Source organism: Pinus tabuliformis, chromosome 5_1 (assembly GCF_031772625.1).
Source record: "Pinus tabuliformis cultivar Carrire ecotype Pingquan chromosome 5_1, CPIR1, whole genome shotgun sequence".
NCBI lineage: Eukaryota > Viridiplantae > Streptophyta > Pinopsida > Pinales > Pinaceae > Pinus > Pinus tabuliformis.
This window is the reverse complement of record NC_142305.1, coordinates 602,287,443-602,298,660: the sequence shown is the minus strand read 5'-3', so window position 1 is coordinate 602,298,660 and position 11,218 is coordinate 602,287,443. Positions and strand designations below refer to the sequence as shown.

Genomic DNA, 11,218 nt, shown 5'->3' with positions numbered 1-11,218 from the left:
CTTTCAATCGTGACATTGGGGTAAAGCAATGTTTTTCTTTCTCCCCCACACTTTTTAGCCTCTACATAAAAAAGCAAAAATATTAGATAAACATGAAAATTGGGGGCTTGTGAATATTCCATGAATTATTGTCAAGTTCTTGATTTATGCGGATGACATAAAACTCATGGTTAAAGAAGTACACAACTTGCAATTTCATTGTAAAGCCTTATAAACCTTTTTCATAGAGGCTAGAATATGCATGAACATGGGAAAAACCAAGTTAGTGACATATCTTGATTTAAAAAAAGAAAAATGTAGCCCCAAATTAATTATGGTGTAGCTCTATTGAAAGTAACCCAAGAATACAAACTCTTGGGGTTTCATTTCAATGAAAATTTGAGTTGGGATAAATGAACACAAAAAGAACTCCAGGGGCCCTCTCTTTATACTCCAAAATAAATTTAGCTTAGTGGAGACATGGGACTCAAAGATGTGGCGTTCCCTCCTCCAAACCATAATTACTCTAGTGCTATTATATGGTTGTGAAATTTGGGGCCAAGTCTACCCAAAAGTAAGTGGAGGTAGTTAGAATGAGTACAAAAACACCATATTAAGCAACTTAATTATAAAACACAACACCCATATTATATAATCCTTGCAAAGTGGGGTTTGTACCCAATAGAGTTTGAAGCTTTTGGAAAATTAATTTTATATAGGGAAAAAATGACAATGATGAACAATAAGAGGTTTCCAGCCAAAATTGCCTAAGGGGAATTAAAAAGGACAGAAGAAATTAGGGGACCCCTAGTGTAGAATTCAGCTTAAGGATTGGGGCATAGAAGAGGAATTTATCTCAACAGATAGAAAAGAGTTCAAATGCTATATCCAAAAATATTACAACAAGGGGAAATGGAAGAAACATTTGAGTAGGAGATAACTATACTACATAGAAAACTTCAACCAATGGGGTTAAATACAAATTCAAGACTATTTGAAACTAAACACATCATGTTGTCAAACAACATGTTATGGCTTAACTAAGAAATGGGAAGATGGGAGAAATGTAAGGAACTATGAGAGGAAAGGTTGTGTAGGATATGTGGGAATGCTAAAGCGGAAACATGATGACACTTCATTCTTCATTGCATTGTATACTCATGCATAGCAAAGGGCCAAAACACACACAATGAGGGTTGGGAAGTGTCATTTCAAAAGGAAAAAATAGGGGACATAACAAGATTGGTAAAGAGACATATACAATTAAGGAAAGGGTTATCAAAGAAGAGTCTAAGATGGAAAATAAATGATCCTTAATTTTATGATAGTTTCATATTATAGTCGGGAACTGGACATCACAAGTTCCTTCTTGCTTAACTATTTCTTGGTCCCATAGAACCTATGGTCTTGTGGAAAATTTAATAAAGATAAATCCATCCATCTATCATCTATATATCTATCTCACTCAAAAAAGCGTAAATGTGAAGAGACAACACTTAAATTTAACCATAAATTTTAATAATCCCTTGTGAAAGTATATCTTAAACCCTAAGAGAGTGCTCTCCATTATTATGCCAAGGGGCACTCCACAACTCAATATAAGAGAGATGTAATGATGCTTTAGATGAGATGTTGTAATGATATGTTAGATAAAAAAATAATAATAACAAAACATAATGTTGTCTCAATTAAAAAAGTAATAAAAGGTAAAAAGTAATAAAATGTAATAATAAAAATAAGAAGCCGATTCAATTCAATTTGTTGCACCGAGAGGCACAACTATGGAAGAGATTTTGTCATGTCCTATCTTCTTATGTTATGTTATCTAAACATTTTGACTTGGTCAAATTACATAGAAATACAAATAAAGGTAAAATGAAAATAAATTAAAAAAACAAAATAAAGTAAGAAAATAAAATTAATAAATAAAATAAAATTGAGGCAAAATAGTCAATTTAACATTTGCATTTTTGGGGTGCAGGTTTTCATAACCCATGGTTTTGCCAATGAAAATTTTCTCTAATGTACCTTATTTACAGGCATAAAATTCCTTGAGCTAGAGAGCTATTCTAAACTTATGTTAGGTCAATAATTTTTTTTTGTCGACAATTAGATATGCTCCTACTCTGATCCAACCTTAAAATTTTCCTATTGACGTATGTCCTACATTCCTTTTCTAGAATAAAACCAATTTTACGCATCTCTATCATTTTTCAAAATATTAGACTATGGTTCAGATCGTAAAAAGGTTGAATATGACTTTTTGGAAAATTTTGGGCTTTCACAACCTGATAAATGGGCAAAGGTCCAATAGTGCCTTTATCTAGTGTATTACTTTAATATTTATATTTAGAGCAAAATTATAAGGCCATGACCAGGAAATCCCAAATAAGTGCATCATGTCCTAGATTCAACAAATGTATAATGTGATTATAATTTACAACAAGGCATAGTCCAATTGTGAAAAATGTCATCTCTCTTAGGCCTAATATACAATACAAACCATAACTATTAAGGGCATATAGAAAGCTACTAACCCATGGTTTGATTTATGGGAAATTGGCAAAGAAAGTTTGAAACCATCTAAATCCAGTTATATTATGCGATGTGAATGGAAAAATCCTAAAAATTATCTTTAATTCTCAGGGTCTGAATATTACTAATCTAGATTAGGAAACCATCGGAAATGTGTGTGTGTATGGTGAGACAATGTAAATGGAAGTGGAAGTGCGAATCTTTCAATTGTAAAATTATGGAAACATGATATTAAACATTCAAAATCTGTATTGAGTAAATCATCGGAAAATGTAAATTCATGGTTGACCACTGCAAATGGAAGTGGGAGTATCGTTTTCGAGGATGAAACATCTAGAATTGTTAAAATAAATTGGGTGTTCCCAATGGTGGTATATGCTAGTTGTTATTGCAAGAATTATGGGCAAATTGTTAATTTAATAAGAAATGAACTGCAATGTTAATGTATTAAAATCATAAATGTTGCACATTCCTGATTTGATTAGCCTATCAAGATGATTGTGTAAATGTGAAGGTATTAATATATTGATTAGGGTTTTACATGTACTACACTTTCATTTTAGAGCGTTCTTGAAAACATTATTCATCAGTGTGATGACTCATCCCAAGATAGATAGGAAGGGATAACTTTTTTTGCTTTTATGCTATTGTTTTCATTATATTCAATAATGAGGATGTTGTCATTATATTCCATAAAGAGGATTAAAAGAGAGGAATATAATTAAATATTAATTTCAAAATAAATTTAAACAATTAATTAATAATTAAAAAATAATTTAGCATACCAATACATCTTTAATAAAAGATAGAAGAATAATTTAAATAAATATTTTATTTATTGTTATCTTTATTTTTATTTTTTTTGTATGAAAGTACTCACAAGGGATTTGAACTAATGACCTATTGCAAGGAGTCCCTTAACAATGCACCCAAACACCATCAATCCAAAGCCCCATGGGTTGCTTTTGTGTCATCACTTTATTTTTTGTTTTCTTTATATTCAATAATGATGATGTTTTCGTTATATTGTATTATGATGTTTTCGTTATATTGTATTAAAATAAATTTAAAAAACGACTATTCGTGATTTTTAAAAAACTTCATATTTAAATTTAATTAATAGACATATACAAATTTAATTATTATTTATATTTGTGATTACAACGGGACCAATTCATTTATTGGATGGAAGAAGAACAATCAACCCATGTATGTTATCATTTTTTTTAGTTTTTTGTGACTAGGATGAGGCCAACCCATTTATTGGATGGAAAAAGAACACTCAACCCATAATGGGATGCTATCACCGAATTGTGGAATTTTTTTTTTTTTTTAAATGGGAGGGGCTAGTTCCCAGAAGAAGGATTTATGGGCCCTCTTTTTTGTACATGTATTACATATCGGTCAAAGCTGACATCACATCTCATTACAATCTTCATTATTTTTTTTAAATGGGAGGGGCTAGTTCCCGGTGGAAGCATTTACGGACCCTCTTTTTTGTACATATATTACATATCGGTCAAAGCTGACATCACATCTCATTGCAATCTTCAATGAAACTTTTTATATGCTGCAGCGCAGCACCTCAATCGGGACTTGATCGCTAGTGGGGTGCGTAGCAGCCGACTGCTGTGTGCAAAATTGTGGAAAACTTGGTCAAACTTGGACTATCACCAAAATTGTGGAAAACTTGGTCAAACTTGATCAAACTTGGACTAACCTTGGGATAGTTTAATTTCCACAAAATAATTTCCATCCTCAACCCCTCCTCATAAAATTAATACTCTCACTGGAGATTAACTCTTATAATAAAATTAAATAAATAAAAATTCCAATAATCCTTGTTAAACCATAAATTATCTAATTAATATTAATTTGCAAAATATTAATATTAACTAAGATTTATTGTGAAGAAACACAAGTTATTTAATTAATATTAATTTGCAAAATATTAATATTCACTGAGATTTAATGTGAAAAAACACTGCAATAAATTTCACTACACATCTTTTCAATTAAAAAAAAAACCCAAAAAACCAACCAACGCCCACCTTAAAATTTTATAGATAATTAATTTATAAAGTAAAATATTCAAAATCGCAACACATAGTTTAGCCTAGGATTTTTTTTTAGAGAAAATCATCATGGATTATATTAAGAGAATATAAAGTTCTGAGTACATAGACCTATCCTAGAACAAATTCAGAAAAAGTCGGAAACAGCGGATTATAGAGATACTTCCACAAAAAATATGACTGTCCAGATAGCTTACAAATATTCCATCTTTAGAAACAATATATAACACCATCCAAAAAGCATAGAGATAGTTTAGCCTGAGATGGTAAAAAACGAGACCCTGCTTTTCTGCAAATGTCAATAGTGTTCAAATTTGTAACTATAACCTATCCTACAATTAAACAGTTAGGGTTTAAAAGGGTACGCCCTGATTTATTAAAAGTCGAGCTGGGGGTTAAGATGAAACCATATAAGCATACGACGGAGCAGGGGAAGGAACAAACTGCCCTGTAGAACTGCGGGATGCTGAAGCTGTGGCAAATGTACTTGTGGATGGCATGTCACACCCGTTATGGGTTTGCTCAGAAATCTTTTAAGCTCGTTGGGGGTTTTTGATGTCTCGGGTTTTTCTTTTTTTGGTCATTGGTTGGCGATGATGAGGATCTTTCAGCTTTATAATGCCAGTTCTGCTTCTGATTATTAAGTGAGTGAAATGCTGGATTTTTCCTGAGCCTTTTTAACGGTACATGCATTTGTTAGTCGTTTATGTTACCCATGTTCGTATTATAAAAGACAACTAGTAATCTTATGATGATTCGTGCAATGAAGCAAATTAATAGATGCTTGAATTTCCTGATATGCGCCAATATGTTCCTGGGGTCTTACCAATTTATAGTCTGGGTTCCGTGTTGGTGGGGTCGTGCCGATTAGGGTTTTTATCATTCCTTCAACTTTAGATATTGTCAATAGCTGATGATGATAGAAGGCCAATGAATGGAGTTGCAGATGGTTCCAAGTCCTTGATATTCAAGGAGAACCTACTTGGAGTTACCTCTGCATTTCAATGGCAATACTGGCTTTCGCTGAGGCCCATAAAATTCTAGTATGCACTAGTGTTGAGATGGCTATTTTTGTTTATTACCTGCTAATGATGATTTGTTCAATATCTGGAGTTGCAAAGGGCTATTTTTGGTAATTACCTGCTAATGATGATTTGTTCAATATCTGGAGTTGCAAATGGTGCCAAGTCCTTGATCTAATCAAGGAGAACCTACTTGGCGGGCCTTTGCATCTCAATGACACCATTGGACATTACTGAGGCTTTGGAATTTGGGGATGCTTTCTATTTATTTAAAAGAGGGTACTTTCAGATATTTTGTTGATCTAGTTGAAGTTGATCTTATCAGGTTTATTATTATATGCTTCAGTGTATTTGCAACTTTTTTTCGCGCTTGCTGCCTCTTGATCAAATAAATATTAAAAAGCTTTCAAAGCTTCAAAATGAATTTGGTGCATTGCCTTGAGGGTTTTCAACATTAGGGTAATGTTGTTCCGAATCTTTAAGAACACACTAGTTTACTCTTTAATAACTCTTTTCCAAACATCCATGTGATCTTGATAGTTTTAGCTGATGTACTTTTTGACTTTTTGAGCGTATAGTTTTATAATAGAAATTACAGACCCTATTATAGGGAGTGCATATTACAAATTGCTTTCCTTGCCCATGGTGCAGAATTAAAACATGTCACGAAGTATATAGGCTTCACCTCTGCATTTCAATGGCTGGCTTTCGCTGAGGCCTATAAAATTCTCCTATGCACTAGTGTTGAGATGGCTATTTTTGGTAATTACCTGCTAATGATGATTTGTTCAATATCTGGAGTTGTAGATGGTCCCAAGTCCTTGATATTGAAGGAGAACCTACTTGGAGTTACCTCTGCATTTCAATGGCAATACTGGCTTTCGCAGATGCCCATAAAATTCTCCTATTCACTGGTGTTGAGATGGCTAATTTTGGTAATTACCTGCTAATGATGATTTGTTCAATATCTGGAGTTGCAGATGGTGCCAAGTCCTTGATATAATCAAGGAGAACCTACTTGGCGGGCCTTTGCATCTCAATGACAGCATTGGACATTACTGAGGCTTTTGAATTTGGGGATGCTTTCTATTTATTTAAAAGAGGGTACTTTCAAATATTTTGTTGATCTAGTTGAAGGTGATCTTATCTGGTTTATTATTACATACTTCAGTGTATTTGCAACATTTTTTCGCGCTTGCTGCCCCGTGATCAAGTAAATATTAAAAAGCTTTCAAAGCTTCCACATGAATTTGGTGCATTGCCTTGAGGGTTTTCAACATCAGGGTATTTTTGTTCCGAATCTTTAAGAACACACTAGCTTACTCTTTAATAACTCTTTTCCAAATATACATTTGATCTTGATAGTTTTAGCTAATGTACTTTTTGAGCATATAGTTTTATAATAGAAATTACAGACCCTATTATAGGGAGTGCATATTACAAATTGCTTTCCTTGCCTGTGGTACAGAATTAAAACATGTCAGAAAGTATATAGGCCTCACTTTCCCATTCTGCAGTGAACTGTTATCAGTGTATATTTAATTGCTCCGTGTCTGTCCTTTTGTCGTTGTGAAACCCATAAATTGGTTGGCGGGAAAAAGTAGGTGGTCTGAACTGTACCCTCTGTGCAATAATCTCTTGCAAAATATCAATTGCTTCATATTCCCTTCGCAGTAATTTCTTGCTAAATATCAATTGCCTCTAGGAAACACTGCCTTTATCTGCATCCCACCACCATTGTCATCCCGTAGAATGTAGTCGTGCCTTATCATATTGTTCTGGTGCTGTGTATGGCACTTTAGATTCTTTTTCAAACCATCAGTTGCGTCAGTTCAACACTCTCTTGTCAAATGTTTCTGAAGAGGATATTATGAGTAACAACACTAGCCCGGCAACCCTCTTGACCAATGCCAGATGACATCTGTATGCACTCTTCCACCTCCCTGCATTTTGTAGTCCCTGTAAAATAAGGTTAGGTTCTGAATAATTATACTGGGTTGGCACCCATTTGATGTCATATCATTAAGGGAAATGATGTTGCTGTTACTTCTCATTTCCATCCAGGAGTCTTACGGTCCTATCCTATCCTTACCACCGTCTGACATGTGTTCATTAGTTTATCAATATATCTTAATGTGTTTATTAGTTCATCAATATATCTTAATGTCTTCAATATATGTTAATTTACTTAGGGCAGGTGGCTGTTGGACATTGGATAAACCAACTTTCCCAGTGTGTCCTTATCTCTGGCGATGCGATCGTTCGATCATTTGGTTTAATGACAATCGCGATTCCCAACCAGTGATATCAGACTGGTGATGTGATCATTTGTTTTAATAACAGTCGTGATCCCCAACAAGTGGCATCAGACTGGTGATGTGATCATTTGGTTTAATAACAGTCGTGATTCCCAACAAGTGGTATCACACTGGGAATCGTGATTCCCAACAAGTGGTATCAGAGTGTAGGTCACGAGTTCGATACACACCTGGCTCGTTGGGGGGAGATTGTTGGATATTGGATAATCCAACACTCCCACCTCTCGTGGATCCTTCCTATCTCTGGTGATGCGATCATTGACTAAAAACTGTGGGTTTTTGGTCTAACAGCAATCATGATTCCCATAAGTAACCCCCTTTTATTATATATATATTGAATCAAACATTAAAACCTCTTAACAATTTCTCTCAACCATTCTAGATGAATCCTTGAATCCATGTCTATCTTCTATTCTCGAAGTTGAGTTGATTGTAACTGTAATAGAAGGGCTTCTTGTAGCATTTTAAAGCTATGTCTGTTTTTCTTTTATACATTACAGAATTATGTTACAAAAGTAGGATTATACGGAGAGACAATCATCGTATTTAATGCTCTGCTAACTATCGTGTTTAATCCTATATCTTATTTTTATGCGCATGCTCTATAAGTAGATTACTAATGGTCGATTTTCATCTTGCCCACCTATAGTTTTAGGTGTTGGTTAGTGGCTCATGATGATATCAAACCAAGGATTGGAGTTGCAGATGGATCAAGTCCTTGATATTCAAGGAGAACCTACTTGGAGTTGCCGCTGCATTTCAATGGCAATATTGGTTCTTTACCAACGACCAATAATATTCTACTATCTACTAGATTTTTGAAGTGGAGTACCTATTTGATCTTGCCATCGCATGTCAATGAAACCATTGAATGCTTACTTAGGCTTTTATTTTCGGATTCTTTGTTTTCTCTTTAAATACGAACGGTTTCCTGATGGACGATTACTCTGCTCTGATCCTTAGGGTAGTGATAACATTTCTTTTTTGCTGTTATCATTTTTTGCCCTCTTTTGCCACAATTAGAAGAATATATGATGTATTTTGTCTATTTCTAACAATTAGATTGTTTTGCAATGCTTATCTTGGGGTGATGAATGATCTGACAATGATTTCTTTTATGACTAAATTACTAATGCTCCATTTTCATCTTGCCCCACCTATATTTTTCATAGGTATTGCGTAGTGGCTCATGATAATATCAAATCAATGATTGAAGTTGCAGATGGGTTCCAAGTCCTTGATATTCAATAAGAACCTACTTGGAATTGCCATTGCATTTCAATGGAAATATTGGTTTTTGACTTGGGCACAATAATATTCTACTACTATCTACTCGATTTTTGAATAGGAGTAACTACTTGATCTTCCTATCACTTCTCAATGGAACAATTGAATGCTTACCTAAGCTTTTCCTGTTTTGGAGTCTTTTTATCTTTTTAAATACCAGTGGTTTCGTGCTGGTCTTGTTAACATTTTTGTTTCACTGTTATCATTGGTGTTTGTTCTCTTTTGATGGCCACAAATGGAAGAGTATACACTGCTATTCATTCTACAATCAGGAATGTAGGGTGCACGTTTCAATGTAATAACGTGCTGCTAATGGTGATTTGCCCAATATTTGGAGTTGCTAATGGTGATTTTCCCAATATTTGGAGTTGCAAATGGTGATTTTCCATGGCTTGGATTTTCAGATAGTGTGTTTTTAAATGCAAATGAAGGAATGTAGAGTGTTATCTCACAAGTTCTTCCTAAAAGCAAAGTCCAGACCTATCTAGGAGAAGAACTACAGACACAAACAAGCAAAATTGAAAGAATGTACAATTTGTTATCTCACAGGTTCTCCCTAAAAGCAAAGTCCAGACCTATCGAGGAGAAGAACGATAGACACAAACAAGCAAAATTGGACATTGTCACTTTGGCAATTTTGCTTCTCACTTCTAGGTTAGTTCTTCAAACATGAGGAGGGCTTCCCTATTTAATTCTAAACCTGTTGTTGGTATTGGTGAATAGCGAAAATAGTAAAGGACTAAATGTTTGATTCCTTCAAATGTGCAAGTGACTTGATGAAAGAAATGATACCGTGACCATGCCAATTTAGGAGCCTTCACAGAAATTTAGGAGAATTCAAAGCGCGCATTTGAGAAAATGAAATTAAGTTTCATACCACGAAAATTTCATAAATCAACATCTAGCAGGGCCAACTTTTAATATCATAGGCTTATTTGTCAGGAATAGAATGTAAAGGTTGTTCAAATGTCACACACCCAAAAGCTATTATACCATTGATGTAAAGAACCACCCATCAAAGGAAAATCATAAATCCTTCCTGTGTAATGCAATCAATTTATGCACCAAGCTTATACCAAGATTCGCATTAAAATCATTATCCATGTTTTATCTCATTCACTTGCTACCGTGGAAGCATCAAATGATCTCGAAATGCAACATATAAGATGAGGCTCAAGTTTAAGCATTTCATGACCCAATTTTCGAATGGCGGTTAATTATCAAATAATCTCGAAATGCAACATATAAGATGAAGCCCAAGTTTATAATCTCGAAATGCAACATATAAGATGAAGCCCAAGTTTGTGCTTGAGTGCATGGTTCGCGCGGTGGGGGCTGTCGGCTTTCTCGCACCCATCCTTGATCGATCCCAGTTGACGTGGCTTGATGTAGCGCTGCGTAGGCTATCATAATGCAGCTTTATCGAAGTTAAAAATGCTTTATCTTAGTTAAAAATGTGTTTAATGTGATGTTTGATGTATATGTAAAATATTGTGCAAATCGAACCTAATAATAAAAGCTTATTCCAGGGGACTTGGCCCCCTTTTGAAAAAATAAGATGAAGCCCAAGTTTAGGCATTTCATGACACAAATTCCAGATGGCGGTTAATTACATTGCGAAACTTCATAGAAAGATTCACAATTCTCGAAATGCAACATATAAGATGAAAGCCCAAGTTTAAGCATTTGGTGACACAAATTTCAAATGGCGGTTAATTATATTGGGAAATTTCATAGAAAGAAGGATTCACAATTCTAACGGCTGAAATTTCATTCATGCTACCAATTTATTTTAGAACTGGATTACGCAATGCATGTTTCAGGTAATAACCATGAAATTCACCAATTCATATCAATACTGCAGATGATACAAAATCACATCAATTTTCTTGCTAGGAAATAAATGTGCTTGACAATTATCAATCCGAGTTTTCAAATTTTGATTACAGATGCAAAGTTAGTGTATTAAATTTACAAAACTTTGTTGTCTAGCTTAGTGGTG

At 34.3% G+C, this 11,218-nt stretch overlaps 1 long non-coding RNA gene, 5 other non-coding genes and 1 pseudogene across 6 annotated transcripts; all 7 read left to right on the top strand.

Annotated features, from left to right (window-relative positions):
• The first annotated feature begins 4,856 nt into the window (after window positions 1-4,856).
• On the top strand, window positions 4,857-9,009 carry LOC149166320 (uncharacterized). Its single transcript, XR_016260839.1, has 2 exons — window positions 4,857-5,233; window positions 6,419-9,009. It is a non-coding gene; the product is annotated as an uncharacterized LOC149166320 (long non-coding RNA).
• LOC149166326 (small nucleolar RNA Z223) lies at window positions 5,175-5,267 on the top strand. The gene has a single exon (XR_016260998.1). It is a non-coding gene; the product is annotated as a small nucleolar RNA Z223 (small nucleolar RNA).
• Window positions 5,499-5,619, top strand: LOC149166325 (small nucleolar RNA Z278). The gene has a single exon (XR_016261011.1). It is a non-coding gene; the product is annotated as a small nucleolar RNA Z278 (small nucleolar RNA).
• Window positions 5,732-5,851, top strand: LOC149166324 (small nucleolar RNA Z278). Its single transcript, XR_016261017.1, has one exon. It is a non-coding gene; the product is annotated as a small nucleolar RNA Z278 (small nucleolar RNA).
• Window positions 6,384-6,502, top strand: LOC149166323 (small nucleolar RNA Z278). The gene has a single exon (XR_016261018.1). It is a non-coding gene; the product is annotated as a small nucleolar RNA Z278 (small nucleolar RNA).
• Window positions 6,557-6,676, top strand: LOC149166322 (small nucleolar RNA Z278). The gene has a single exon (XR_016261015.1). It is a non-coding gene; the product is annotated as a small nucleolar RNA Z278 (small nucleolar RNA).
• On the top strand, window positions 8,598-8,705 carry LOC149166321 (small nucleolar RNA Z278; annotated as a pseudogene).
• Window positions 9,010-11,218: the final 2,209 nt, after the last annotated feature.